We start from the raw sequence: 13,568 nt of genomic DNA on the forward strand, positions 1-13,568 counted from the left end.
AGGCCTACTATATATCAAAGAACACAAAAAGGGATCTTTGCTCTGAAAGAGATATACATTCTACCCAAAGTTAACCTTGTAAAGCATACTTTCAAAAAAGTGAGGGTTCTTTGCTTATGCCCTCTGATTTATCTACCTCAGAAATAAAATAGTAGAGTTAAAATGCTTGTCATTTGGGGACTGGTTTAAAAACTTACAGAATACCCAAACAATGAAATATTATTCAACCACAGGAATAGAAGTAGATGAAAACTATGAGCTCATTTATGTAGAGATAGAAAAAAAAATATGCTCATATATGTGTGTTTATATGCAATGAAAATCTTTGGAAGGTATACAGAAAGATCTTTGTAGATTGTCTTCACTCTCTTGCATGATTTGCCTTTTGCATTTATTACTTTTTTAATGAAAAAAAGCATGGAATGTGTGGGTCTACAGTTCTCTAAGCTGGGCAAATTGCTTTTACCCTATGGCTCTTTTTACTCAAGAGCAATACAACTCTATTCCATACAACCTATTTCAACACAACTCTATTCCAATACAAATCTAGACATGTTTGTTTTCCCCCAAGGAGCACATTGATGAAGGGACACTGGCAAGAGGCCCAACTGTGATATGAAGTATAAAAAAAAAAAAAAAGGGTGTCTAGCTCACATTTTGACTAATGATTTCCCAAAATGATAAAGAACATGGCACCTGGACTTTATAAGATGTTCAGTGATTTTTTTATTGTGGGGAGGGAAGAAAGGATAAACTGCCTCTGCACTGAAGGGGTCCCTGAGTGAATCAGAATCCGCTCCTGGTAAACTGCATGCTACCTATAAAGGGCAATTTTGACCCACTCTGGAAAGAAAGGAGGGAGTAAATTGGGACCTAGAGCTTAGTACAGCAGAAGAAATTGAGACATTTGGGATTAGTTCGTGCTTGAAGCAAAAAACGACTGTCACAAGGGAGCAACATTGCAGACACGATTTTTTAAAAATTAAAGAGCTGAGTACAAGCCAGACCAGGTAGTTCCTGATCCTGTTGTGTTACTCACCTGAGACAACAGCTCGAGATATAGGCATGGAGCTGCACAAGAATTAGAAAACTGCTTTGGGACGTGGCCTTCAAGCTCTCTCCCTATGTAGAGATAGAAATGTCAGGGACAAGACTCATTGTTACACTGGCCAGTGTACTTCACTCTGCCTGCTTTTCCTTAGTAGAAAAGGGGAGTGGAACAATGCCTTCATTCTACCAGCGTGTAAGGACAGGATGGGGAGGGGGAGTGGTTTGTTCAAAGTCACACAGCCAGTTAGTTATCAGTAGAGTGAGTGGTAATTAGGGTTTTGAAGTCCTTAGGACCCTGGCTAGCTCTTTCTATCATATCAGTGGCCTCCTGTTCTAAGGTTTCCTAATGTTTCCAAAAATGAAAGAATTGCTTATTTCCAAGGTGCTAAGAGAAGACAATGGTTCAATGTTGCATTTCATCCAGTTTCCTACATTTTGTCCTGTCCTTCCTGGAATATCTTTCTTCAAAGAAGCAAATCTCAAATGATTGGAATTATAGGGTAGCACAGCTGTCTATCACCAGTGCGTCTTTGTCTTTCTTTGTCTGCATATACTGAGGTTATATAGCCTACTGTGGTATTAACAACCTTGAATTTAATTGAGTTGGAGGGCCAATGGCATGAGTTTCCATAAGCAGCTCCAGACTTCAAGGTTGTACAAATTATGTAGGATTTTGTAACTAGTGGGGTTCCCAACTAGTGCCAACTCTCTCCTTCTGAGTCAGTTCCATTATTTGGTAAGTAAATAAAAGAAGTATTTTCATTCCCAAAAATATGATTTTAAATTCAAATGCTTAGAAAAATATTTCAAAAAAACATCAGCAGAAAAGAAACAGGCTTTTGATTAGCATTTTCAAATAGAGCAGGAATAAAGGTATTTTTTCAAATGCAGAACTAAGAGTTCTTTTATTTGCACATGGAGAAAAATGAACAAATATTGACATTATTCTTTATTATAATTAGAATTATAGACACAAGAAGTGGTTGGCTCTGGATAAGTCAGACAAAAGCAAACTTAAAGCATTTATGTTTCCATCTGTTCAATAAGGAATGATGTCTCAGAGTAGAGTATTATGAATACAAAATTTCCTTCATTCTGAATTAGCAAAAATTACCTAAGATTCTTCTCCGGTGAAAAGATGATCCCAAAGTTCCTCTCCAGCTCACAGGACCTTCCATGGGAGCAGAGAGAGAAAGACAGTTCATCAAATTAGCTAATTGCAGTGGCAATATGACTTTTACCTTGGGCAATTATTTTATGTCTTACCATGCTAATAAAGTCCCTGACTTAAATGAAAATCCAGATGGTTTAATTTGTAACTTAAGAAAGAAGAACAAGATATTTTCCTTATACTAAGCCAATTATCTCAGAGGCAGGGTAGCTGAAAAAAATCTTTCCTGGTCTTTTCAAACTGTTTTTAAGGCATCTATTATGTTGAAATTCATCAACTAATAATTCAAGTAGAGCACTGTCACAGGCTAGATCCCCTCTTAGATCTTAAGGTGTTTAATAAACACTGAAGATGTTTTTTAACAAGAATACTGTCTTACCACAGCAACATGTAAACTTACTCCCCAAGGAAAAACAGAATCATTAATTCAGAGGGTTACATTCTTCTCACTATTTCCTTCTTTTCTTCCTATCACAAGTGACTTTCAAATCAGGATTTGCGTGGAGTGATTAAATTTGTTCTAGTAAACAATTTAGGGTCCAATACATATAAAAAAGGTCTTATTTTTACAAATAGGATTTTCTCTAAATAATCATTCAAGAATGTTCCTTTGTCTGATACACCTCCTATAAAATTCCAGGCATACTCATGTCAGAGGGAAACTTACCACCACCATCCTAAATTTTGGATTTTGAGTATAATTACAATGCTACTTTTGAAAAGAACAGAAACTCAAAAGTGCCCTATAGCTTCCTAAAAAATTTAAATTTGAAAAATGTAAGATTGTTTGGTTATTTGACTTTAGATCATTATTGTCTTGTGCCTACTGAGTATTGTCTAAAAACTGAGAAATAAATTGAAACCTCTCACCATAATGTTTTGAGTACCTACTTAAGGCTGCCATAATTGTTTTCCTCCATTCAGTTTATTATCCCTTCTGAAAAATGAGTTGTATTTTTATAACCTTTTGCAAATAATTTTAATATACATATATTACCCAATATCATCCTAACCATAACCCCACCAAACAAGTAATGATTATTCCCCATTTTACAGATAAGAAAACTAATCCTAAGAGGGAGATGCTACTCAAAGCCCTTCTGATGCTAAACCCAGTGCTCTTTCCATTGCACCAACTGCCTCAACTTGTTAGAAATAACAAATTTTGCATGAGGTCAGAAAGTGGTAAAACATGGGTTTGAAGACCAGCAATTACCTTAGTGAGTCTAAGTTCAGAGGACATGATCTTGCTCATATGTGTGTCCCTCAAAGGCTAATTATGATACAGTCTCTAGTATATTAACCTGTACCTAAGGTTGTAGGCTTTCTATAAATCTTGATTGGATGAATGAAACATATTGAATGTATCCATGATTTATAGTGAAATAGCGTCTTTTCTTGTTGCCCTAAAAAGGTGTCTTTTAAGCTGTGCAACCAAAAAAAAAAAATCTCATAAGATGTTAACAGGTATACCATAAGAGTGAGTTTATGATGCATATTAATTTACTAGAGGTATTGAGAAGTCCTGTGGTAGAGAATCTTATTTAATTTTGCTTAACCAAGTATTTCCTAAACATTTGCCCACTGAAATCACCCTTCCTTCCTTTTGCAGAATTATTTTAACATCCCTCCACATACCAGTGTTGTGTGGAATATTATTTCCAAAAGAACCTTTTCAAAAAAAAAATCAAAAAGATAAATAGTGGCAGAATGACATCACAAAGGAAGAAAAAAATATTCCAACACAGGAACCATATTTTGAAGAAGTTAGGAGATGGAAGTAGAGAAAAGTAACTGAAGGTCAGTTGGCCTGAGGTGGACCAGACCCAGAAGGGCCAGGAACTCTGAGACCATTCCAGGTAGAGGCATTCATTGGGTCAAAGACCAAACAAGGAAGGCATCAATGTCAGGAAGATTCAGGGTCAGAAAAAAAGAAATCAAGCATCAGAGGAAAGTGAAAGTAGGCTAGAAGCAGAGACAAAAATAGTTGGTCAACAGAAACAGAGAGATCTTAGCAGGTGCCAGTCTCTGCAAGGAGGCTGAAGCTGAGGACCACAAGTTCAGTTTTTAAGAGCCTTAGTATGTTTTAGTCAGCTTTTTTGCTTCTGTGACTAGAGACTCGACAAGAACAATTTTAGAGGAGGAAAAGTTTATTTAGGGATCACAGTTTCAGAGGTCTCACTCCAGAGACAGCCAGCTCCATTCCTCGGGGCTCAAGGTGAGGCAGAACATCATGGCAGAAGGGTGTGGTGGGAGGAAGTGGCTCACATGATGATCAGGAAGCAGAGAGACACTCCACTTGTCAGAAACAAAATATATATATACCCCAAAGGCATACCCCCAAATGCCCACCTTCTCCAGCCACACCCTACCCACCTTCAGTTACCACTGTTAATCCCAATTAGGGGGTTAATTCACTGAGTGGTTAAGGCTCTCATAACCCAATCATCTCTCCTCTAAGCCTTCTTGCATTGTCTCATACATGAGCTTTTGGGGAACACCTCACATCCAAACCCTAACAGAGTAAGATAGAACCCAACACTAGAGAGGGCCAAGACCCCAGCAAAGAATGTGGGCAAAATTAACAAATTCAGGATCTAATGATTTTAAGAATAATATACCTGTACTAGGCTATATATTTTTTGTGAGAAGGGTACCAGGGATTGAACTCAAGGGCACTCGACCACTGAGCCACATCCCTAGCCCTATTTTCTATTTCATTAGAGATAGATTCTCACTGAGTTGCTTAGTGCCTTGCTAAATTCCTGAGGCTGGCTTTGAACTGCATTTTTTTTTTAGAGAGAGAGAGAGAGAGAGATTTTTTTAATATTTATTTTTTAGTTATTGGCGGACACAACATCTTTGTTTGTACGGGGTGCTGAGGATCGAACCCGGGCCGCATGCATGCCAGGCGAGCGCGCTACCGCTTGAGCCACATCCCCAGCCCCATTTTTTTTTAATGAATAAAACCATTGCAGTTTTTAGCATATAGAGCAGGTCCTGAGAACTAATTCATATTGTCTGGGCTCAGGTCCTCTTAGCAGATAATCAGTCTGGATCATTCCTAAAAATGAAAAACTAAGTCCCTCTTCCCCCTTTCACTTTTTTCCCTTGTTTTTGGAGACCTTGTGGACAGCTAATCTCATCATGTCTATCAACTGGGGCTGCCACAAGAGGCTAGACAGGTTATACAATACTCCAGGGGACACTACTACAAGACACTGGCATCCCTGTGATTTGGTCCCTTCTTGCCTCAAGTAAATCTCTCCTGCAATCTGCCTTTTATATTTTCATCCTTTCACTACCTCAGGCAATTCCTCCTCATCCCTGCCCCACCCTGTCCCCCAACTCTCTTGCTCAATTGCCTTTTCATTTCACCTATCTAATAAAATTCCTGTTGTCTCTTCTCCTATATTCAAGGTACTAGGGACTGCTATAGAAAAATACACAGCTCTACATACTGAATGTGTGCGTCTGCACTGTCTGACTCCTCAGGAAATGTTAGAACAACATGAAATAAATTTTCAAATTATTAAATCACTGTATGGAAAAACAAATAATTAGGGCCTTCAGAGACATATTGGGATAATGACCATGTCTACAGGTTCTTCCAGGGAACCCACTCACTCTTTCATATTTTCCTCTCTTCCCAAACTTCCTCCTCCATCCATCCATGATCCCCTCTCTCTGAGACAGAGATTCAGCTTCCTACTTCCTAAGATAATGATGACCATTAGAAGGGAACTCCTTCAGCTTCAGACTGCTCTATCTTCTTGCCTTCACATCTATTCCTGTTTCTTTCCTTCCCGCACCAATGCAAGAAGGGTCCCTCTCCTATCCAAGGTTAGCCCCTCTCCCACCTCCTCCTGATCCCACCTTTAAGGCCTTTTTTTCTCTCCAATTATCAGCCTTCTCATCTTCTTTCTCTACTGGCTCTTTACCACCAGTGTGTCTTTCTGCCCCACAGATCCCTTTAACCACTACATTCCACATCTACTTCTAAATGTCTTGAATTCACTAGTCTCTCAAATTCACTGTCCTTTTGAATCTAGCCCTCTGGATTCTTTTCTCTCTCTGGGACTCGCTCTTCTCCATTCCTTACCTCCAGCTCACCCTCAGGGTGTTCCAACCTGGCTCCTGCCAAGCATCCCACTAAAACTCCTCTGGCCAAGTCCTCCTGATCACAGATGGGTCTCTCTCATTCCTATCTTATCATGTGCTGCCTCAGCAACATCCGGCACTTGATTACACCTGCCTTTTCAAGTGTTTTCCTTTGACTTACAGGATACCAGCACTTCTGGATTTTCTCCTGCCTCTCTTGTTACTCTTCAATATCCTTCAAGGGTTCTTCTTCTTCTTCCTGTTTCTTCATTGATGATATTTCCCTGAGTTCTTAGATCCTCTGCTTTTCTCAATCTACTCAGCCTTCCTGGATGATCTTATCTGTACTCCTAGGATTTCAAGCATGCTCTTGGTGCTGACTTCCCTACTCTTGACTTCAGGACTAAATTACCAGCTCCTTAGGAGACATTTACACTTGCGTCCACAGGCCTCTCAAAGGCCAATATATGAGCTGCCATTGTCCCAGCCTATCCTGCTCTCTGGGGCATCCCCTTCCCTGGTGACCACTCAGTGGCATAGAGAATGGATGGAAAGCCCATCATTTTCCCAGCAGATGCTATAGACAGAATAGATTTTCCTCCAGACCCCTCCAAACAGAAGCCTCCACTTCAGCAGTTGATCTGTTTAAAGCAGCAATCCAGTAACATAATTTCCCTGTTTGTCCTGAGGGCAAGAGGGATTCAGTGAATGGTTTTAAAGTCCAAATGTCTTACCACAGTACACAAAGACTTTGTTTGGCTACTCCCTATCTTTCATTAGATACTGGACTTAATAACAAATCCCTATTGTTATGTCATGCGCCAGGTGCCATTCTAAGCACTTGTACATATTAGGTTTCTGATTCCTCCTAGCAATCCTGTACGGCATGTTCTTTGGTCATTCCTCTTTTACATAGGAGAAAACTGAGGCAAAAAAAAAAAACCACCCTGACCAAGATCACAGCAGAGTCCGAATTCAAGTGGTTTGGCTTGAAATCATGATTATACCTACTATGTTTTACTGCCAAACAGCTACTTAGAGTTCCTAGAAGGCGCCAAGCTCTGCTTATTCTCTGGCTTTGTGTGTGTGCGCGCACTCACACAAACGCACACACACATTTCTACCCCATGTGCCAAGATAACTCCTAATCATTCTTCAGGGCTTTGTACATAAATCCACTCTCTGGATGCCTTTTCTTCCTGCACCCACACACATACTCCCAAGGTTGCTGTGTCTCTGAGCTCCCGCCACCAGCATCTGTGTGTGCCCCCGTCACATTACTTACCACCCTACAGTGATGCTAGCCAACTTGCCCACATACCCTTCTAGACAGAAAAGCCTCATTGTGTCTGGGTGTGCTGTGTCTCCAACACCTCTCACTGTGCCTGGCACATGGTAGGGAGTATGGCAAAAGGTGGGTTCTTGAATAGATAACCAGGTGAATGTGAGAATGGCATTGGCAGAAAAGCTGACTTAAGGCACAGTTGTCTAGATACTGACCTAGGGCTCTTTCAATTCTCCCAGACCTGACACCAGGTAGGGCTAAGCTTGGGAGTGAGAGCTTCGGGGTGCCAGCTCTTAGACGAAAAAGAGAAAATTTCAGAGAGCCAGGAAGAGACTAAAGCTTTTAACACTGATAGGAGGGTGAGCAGAATTTATAAAGTAGCTTAGGTTATGTAAGAACAAAGGAAGGCAGATGAGCAGGAGGGCAAAATATTAAAGAGAGCCTTGTTCTGGGAGGTTAAAATCAAAGGGAGAAGGTGGGAATCTGAAACGGGAGATTGATCTAAACTTAAACATGGGAGTTGAAGGTTCTCCACCCCACGCTACTGATTTAGAAAATGCAACTAAGTCAGAGAGCTGTGATGGTGCATTTAGAATAACTTTTGTGTGTGTGATTTGGAGAGTGCACTGGTGGTTTGAAACCATTCATTTCTTGTCTTTAGGGACAGTCCTGTTTCTTTGCCACGCTAGAGAGTAGTCTTAGAGTCATCACGCAGAGGATAAAAATCCTATTGTAGATGAAGGTCCATTAGTATCCCTTTGATATGCTTTCTGGATGAAGATTGATCTTATGTTATAATCACTCCATTCAAACTCTTAACAGATGCCTGAGTCCAGGGCAGACACATTAATGTTCTGTGGCAGCACAGATTAAGAAATCAGTGAGAAAAACCAGTGTAGTTTCCACCAAAAACAGTAAAATATCAGAAATAGCAAAACCACGTGTTTTTTTTTTAGAGGGGGATACCAGGGGATTGAACCCAGGGATCCTTAACCACTGAGCCACATTCCTATCCCTTTTTATTTTTTATTTAGAGACAGGGTCTCCCTAAATTGCTTAGGTCCTTGATAAATTGCTAAGGCTGGCTTTGAACTTGAGATCCTTCTGCTTCAGGCTCCCAAGCCACTGGGATTACAGATGAGTGCAACCATGCCCAGCCTATGTGTCTATTTTAACTAACATTTATATGAATAATAAATCTTGTAATTATTTTAAACATTCTTCTTTATATTAAGTTTTATGTAATAATAAGATTCATTTCAGAATCATAATATGAAATAATCAGTCCAAGGTTGAATGTAGAAAAGGGAGTTTACCTGTCAATACAGTCTTATTTTTCCTCCCATAGAAGTCTTGTACTATTTTTGGTTGTTGCCGTCAGGTAAATACCATATATTAAAAAACACTTGGTATATACACAATGGAATATTAGTCAGCATTAAAAGAGAATAAAATTATGGCATTTGCAGGTAAATGGATGGAGTTGGAGAATATCATGCTAAGCGAAGTAAGCTAATCCCAAAAAAACAAAGGAAGGAATTGAGTTCCTCTCTGGAGGAACTTTGATTGGGCAAAAGGAAGGAGAGAGGTGTAGGGAGAGGGTATGGGGACAGGAAAGATGATGGAATGAGATGAACATCTCATGTACATGTATGCCTCCATATATGGTGCGATGCTACATCATGTACAACCAGAGAAATGAAAAGTTGTGCTGCAATCGTGTACAATGAATCAAAATGCATGCTGCTGTCATATATACACCTAATTATAATTAATTAATTAATTTAAAAGTAAGTTCATGAGACACTATTAAAAAAAACACTTAGAACAGTGTCTGACACATAGGAAGAACTATGCAATGTTAAATGCTGTGCCATGCCTGCACTGAAATTAAGACTTCAAGAAAATATTTCACCTCCTTAACAACATAAATTTTGCCAGGTACATAGCAATACCTGTTATCCCAGTTACTCAGAAAGCTGAGGCAGGAGGATAGCAACTAGCAAGACCCTGTCTTAAAATAAAATAAAAGGACTAGGGATGTAGCTCAATGGTAGAGTTGTTAGCATGCTCAAGGACCTGAGTTTAATCCCCAGTACTGCCAAAAATTTTTTTTTTTAAATTTAAAAACATAATTTTTAAATTGAAGACTTAAAATCAGTGTCCAGTTGTTGGTCAATAAGTATAGTTTTAAATACATTTTTTTGTGCAAGATGAAGATGTTCTAGAGATCTGTTATATAACAACATGCAAATAGTTAACAACAATACACAATTAAAAATTCGAGATAAATTTGTGTTATGTATTTTTTACTGCATTTAAAAAAAATCTGTGTCCAAGTGGTGTTGTTAATGAAAGTAATTGTATCTATTCATACTCAATAAAAGTCCATCAAAATTTCTTATTGGAATTTTTCAGTAAAAGACTTGCATTGATAAGGTAACACCAACAACACTAACAAACTTATTATCTCATAGTTATTATATATTTGGGGATCTATTTGCTCTCACATGGTACTTTTGGTTAGCAGCAGTTTTCTTCCACATGGTGATTTGGGGACTAGGTTTTATGCATTTAAGTTTCTCACTCCTCTGAAGCCCAATTTTTATGTGTTTCTATCCAGATGGGGGAGAAAGAAGAAGAAAAGGAGATTGCAGGTAGAAAAAAACAATCTTCTTAAAAATCTTGTCCCAGAAGAGACAAGGGTAATTCCTGCTCACATTCCACTGGCCAGAACTATCACATGGCCATACTTAGATGCAAGGGAAGCTGGGAAGCAGCCATGTTCCAGCAACTGCTTTCATCCTAGAAGGGAGAAAAAATTTGGTGGACACCTGGCCAACTGTGCCACAGCACTTGAAAACAATGCCTTTAAACATGTTGAGTCTTAATTTCAGACTTCTCACAAAATCAAATTGTTCTCTTCAGTAGTCTAAGTGTACTTTAATGGAAAAAAATCTATAAATTTTAATTTAAGATTCTCTTTTCTAAATTTTTTTCTAGCTATAAAATCTTATTCTTTTAAATCAGGACTATATAGCACATGACAAATATTCAGGAGAAAAAACAATATCAGCCAAATTTCAACTTACTTCAATGGAACACTCACATATTCAAATTTTTGCTGTTAGCTTCTACATCAAATTCATAAAGCACAACGATTTTCTGATAAAAAAGAACATTGCTTTACAATACAGAAAAAATGTTTACTTAGATATTAAGATAGAAAATAAAAGCTCCTGAGTTTGTATTAATGGCAAGTTTCTAATAAGTAATAGGAAATAGAGACAGGTCATTGCAAATATGAGGAGGGATAATAGAATTTCAGCTTCTTCCTATTTGAGGAAGAGATTAATGCAACAATTTGGGTAAATCATCTGAATTTGCATATTTTGTATGTTTCTGTCATAAGTAATATGTAGTCATATGTACATTTGTATTATCATCATTATTTTAATTAATGGAAATAGTGATTAACAGTAATTAAATAATAACTTATTATGCAAACCTGGACTTATCCTGTCTATGGAACAGCTTTTATATTGGCCAGATTTAAATACCAAACATACACACACTACACAATGAGAAGTATGCATTATGCAACTTGATTATTCTTGAGGGGAATAAATGACATTTTGCCTTTAGAGTCCTTATCTCCCCCTTTTGAATAAAACTCATCCCAGTCTTCCTATTTCATGTATCCTCTCCACCCCAAGACCCTGTGTAGGCCTCCTCTACTTCAAGGACCCAATGGCTTCCCCCAAATCAGTCACTTAGTCTTGTTGATTAATTGGCTTATTACACTGGTTTGAATGAGTTTCAGTTAATGCCTCTTCAGCTAGGCATAATTTGGTTTTTTTTTTCTCTAATTGTTAAAGAAAAGAGTTGTCAAGGGATAGAATTTCAGACACAATCAAGCAGATAAAGCTATCTTTATGGGGACAGAGGGACTCTGCAATGGCCTACACACACTCTGAATGAAGTTATTCTCCTGTATGATAAATTCAGCAGGGTTCCTGTTGGGCTAAATCTTTGTTCCTGTCCTTGAAGGAACAACAGTTTTAGATTGAGGAAGATTCTTCTGATAGGTGGAAGACAAGCCATCTCAACCAACTTACTCTATTTCCCTGAAAAAAATGGTCACTTTTATGCAGCTCCAAATTAGGCCAGAATCTAAGGCCTCCGTTGTTCATTCATGTTGCCTGATCAGATTTCTGAGTAATGTCAACTATTTGGTCAATGCCTGAATGTTGTCTGAAAAGCTCTTGGGAAAACACAGTTTAAGGAACCAAGATTGAAATAGAATAAGTCTTTTTTAACAACAAAAGGACTATGCATGTGTACAAAGTCAACCAACTAAGTCAGACTTTCTAGGAACAAAACCTCAGTAAGACTTGGATTTTGTTACAGAAAATTTGCACCCCAGATTCTATCCAGTGGATGAAGTCTTTCTATATGGTGCTCTGGGTAACCCAGATCAGTAGATCAGAGTGTTCTTCAGATAGACTTGAAACTTTGATATCAGGAATATCCAAAGTCAAGAAAGTGGTCATCTGTTCAGAATAGAACCCAGTCTGTCTCAGGATCTCTCTGTCTCCTAGACCTTCTCCATGATCCCTCCAACACAGGCTATATCCTCACCCCTCAATCCTTACTTTAACCATTCCTTTCCCCAAGCTTTCTGGATATCTATCGTGGACTCCCAGAGTGTCTTGATTAATTTCAGTATAATTTTAGTTATATATTCAAATGATAAGCCTTTTTTCCTACATCTTATACCTACTGCCTACTATAATGTTTCTACTTTTTAATAATTAGATTGGGGGCTGGGGTTGTAGCTCAGTAGTAGAGCACTTATTTGTCTAGCATGTGTGAGGCACTGTGTTCGATTCTCAGCACCACATATAAATAAATAAATGTCCATCAACAACTAAAAAAAATAATCACGATTGATTTTAAGACTAATTTTAACCATTCTTAAACAGTTTTTTTCCTTCTCTAATATTCATATTGTTGTCATACTTTGTACCAATCACAGCCTTCATAGGTGTTAGTCCTATAAGATCTCTTGACATTGCATTTTTGTACTTTGTTTCTTGTACTGGAGATTGAACCCAAGAGAGCTCTATCACTTAGCTACATCCCCAGCACCCATTGTTCCCTCCACCCTTTTTTTTTTTTTTTTTTGGATCTGGATACAAGGTCTTAGGTCTTGCTAAGTTGGTGAGGTTGGCTTTGAATTTGTTATTTTTCTGTCTCACCTTCCTAAGCCATTTTTATAATATAAATCTATCACTTTAATAGATGTTTTAATCAACTTTTCAGTAGAGGATTAAACTATGTGATTTTTTTTTTTGGAGAACTCCAGGAAAATAGTATTTACTATTTTGGTTTATGTGATGGACAATATAATCTTGGAACTCCCAAACAATGGGATGAAATTTTAAGAGAAATTAGACAATGGAAGACATAGACTTTATTGTTGTTCTACCTGGAAGACTCCCAAGCTAGACCCTTTATCCTTCTCTTAGGCCATATGATCCAATAGTTAGGGAAGGAGACTGGGGAAGATTTGGGTGGCAAACAATGGTATTTTTGTAGTCCCTACTCTAGTACTCTAGACCTGGACCCATATTGCTCTTAGAAAATGAAATAGCAGCCAAAACCCTAGACCCATACCAGGGCAATACTACCCGCTTTCTGACCTCTCTACTATTGACCACCTGCCTAAGGTTCTGTTAATTGCTTTAACATGACTGCTTAGCTCTTACTCTCAAGAGATGACTTCATTGAATGAACAACTTCTCATTGCTTTAGCTGAGCTCACCCTCTAAGCACCCACCTTATGTCAGGTCTGAAACTCTGATCACCCTCGCCCCCACCACCACCAATCACAACTTCCCCAAGCCAAGCTGGTCAGTAGGCTGAATGCCCTCTGTGGCTTGGAGACACAATTCAGCC

This window comes from Marmota flaviventris, chromosome 11 (genome assembly GCF_047511675.1).
Source record: "Marmota flaviventris isolate mMarFla1 chromosome 11, mMarFla1.hap1, whole genome shotgun sequence".
NCBI classification, from domain to species: Eukaryota; Metazoa; Chordata; class Mammalia; order Rodentia; family Sciuridae; genus Marmota; species Marmota flaviventris.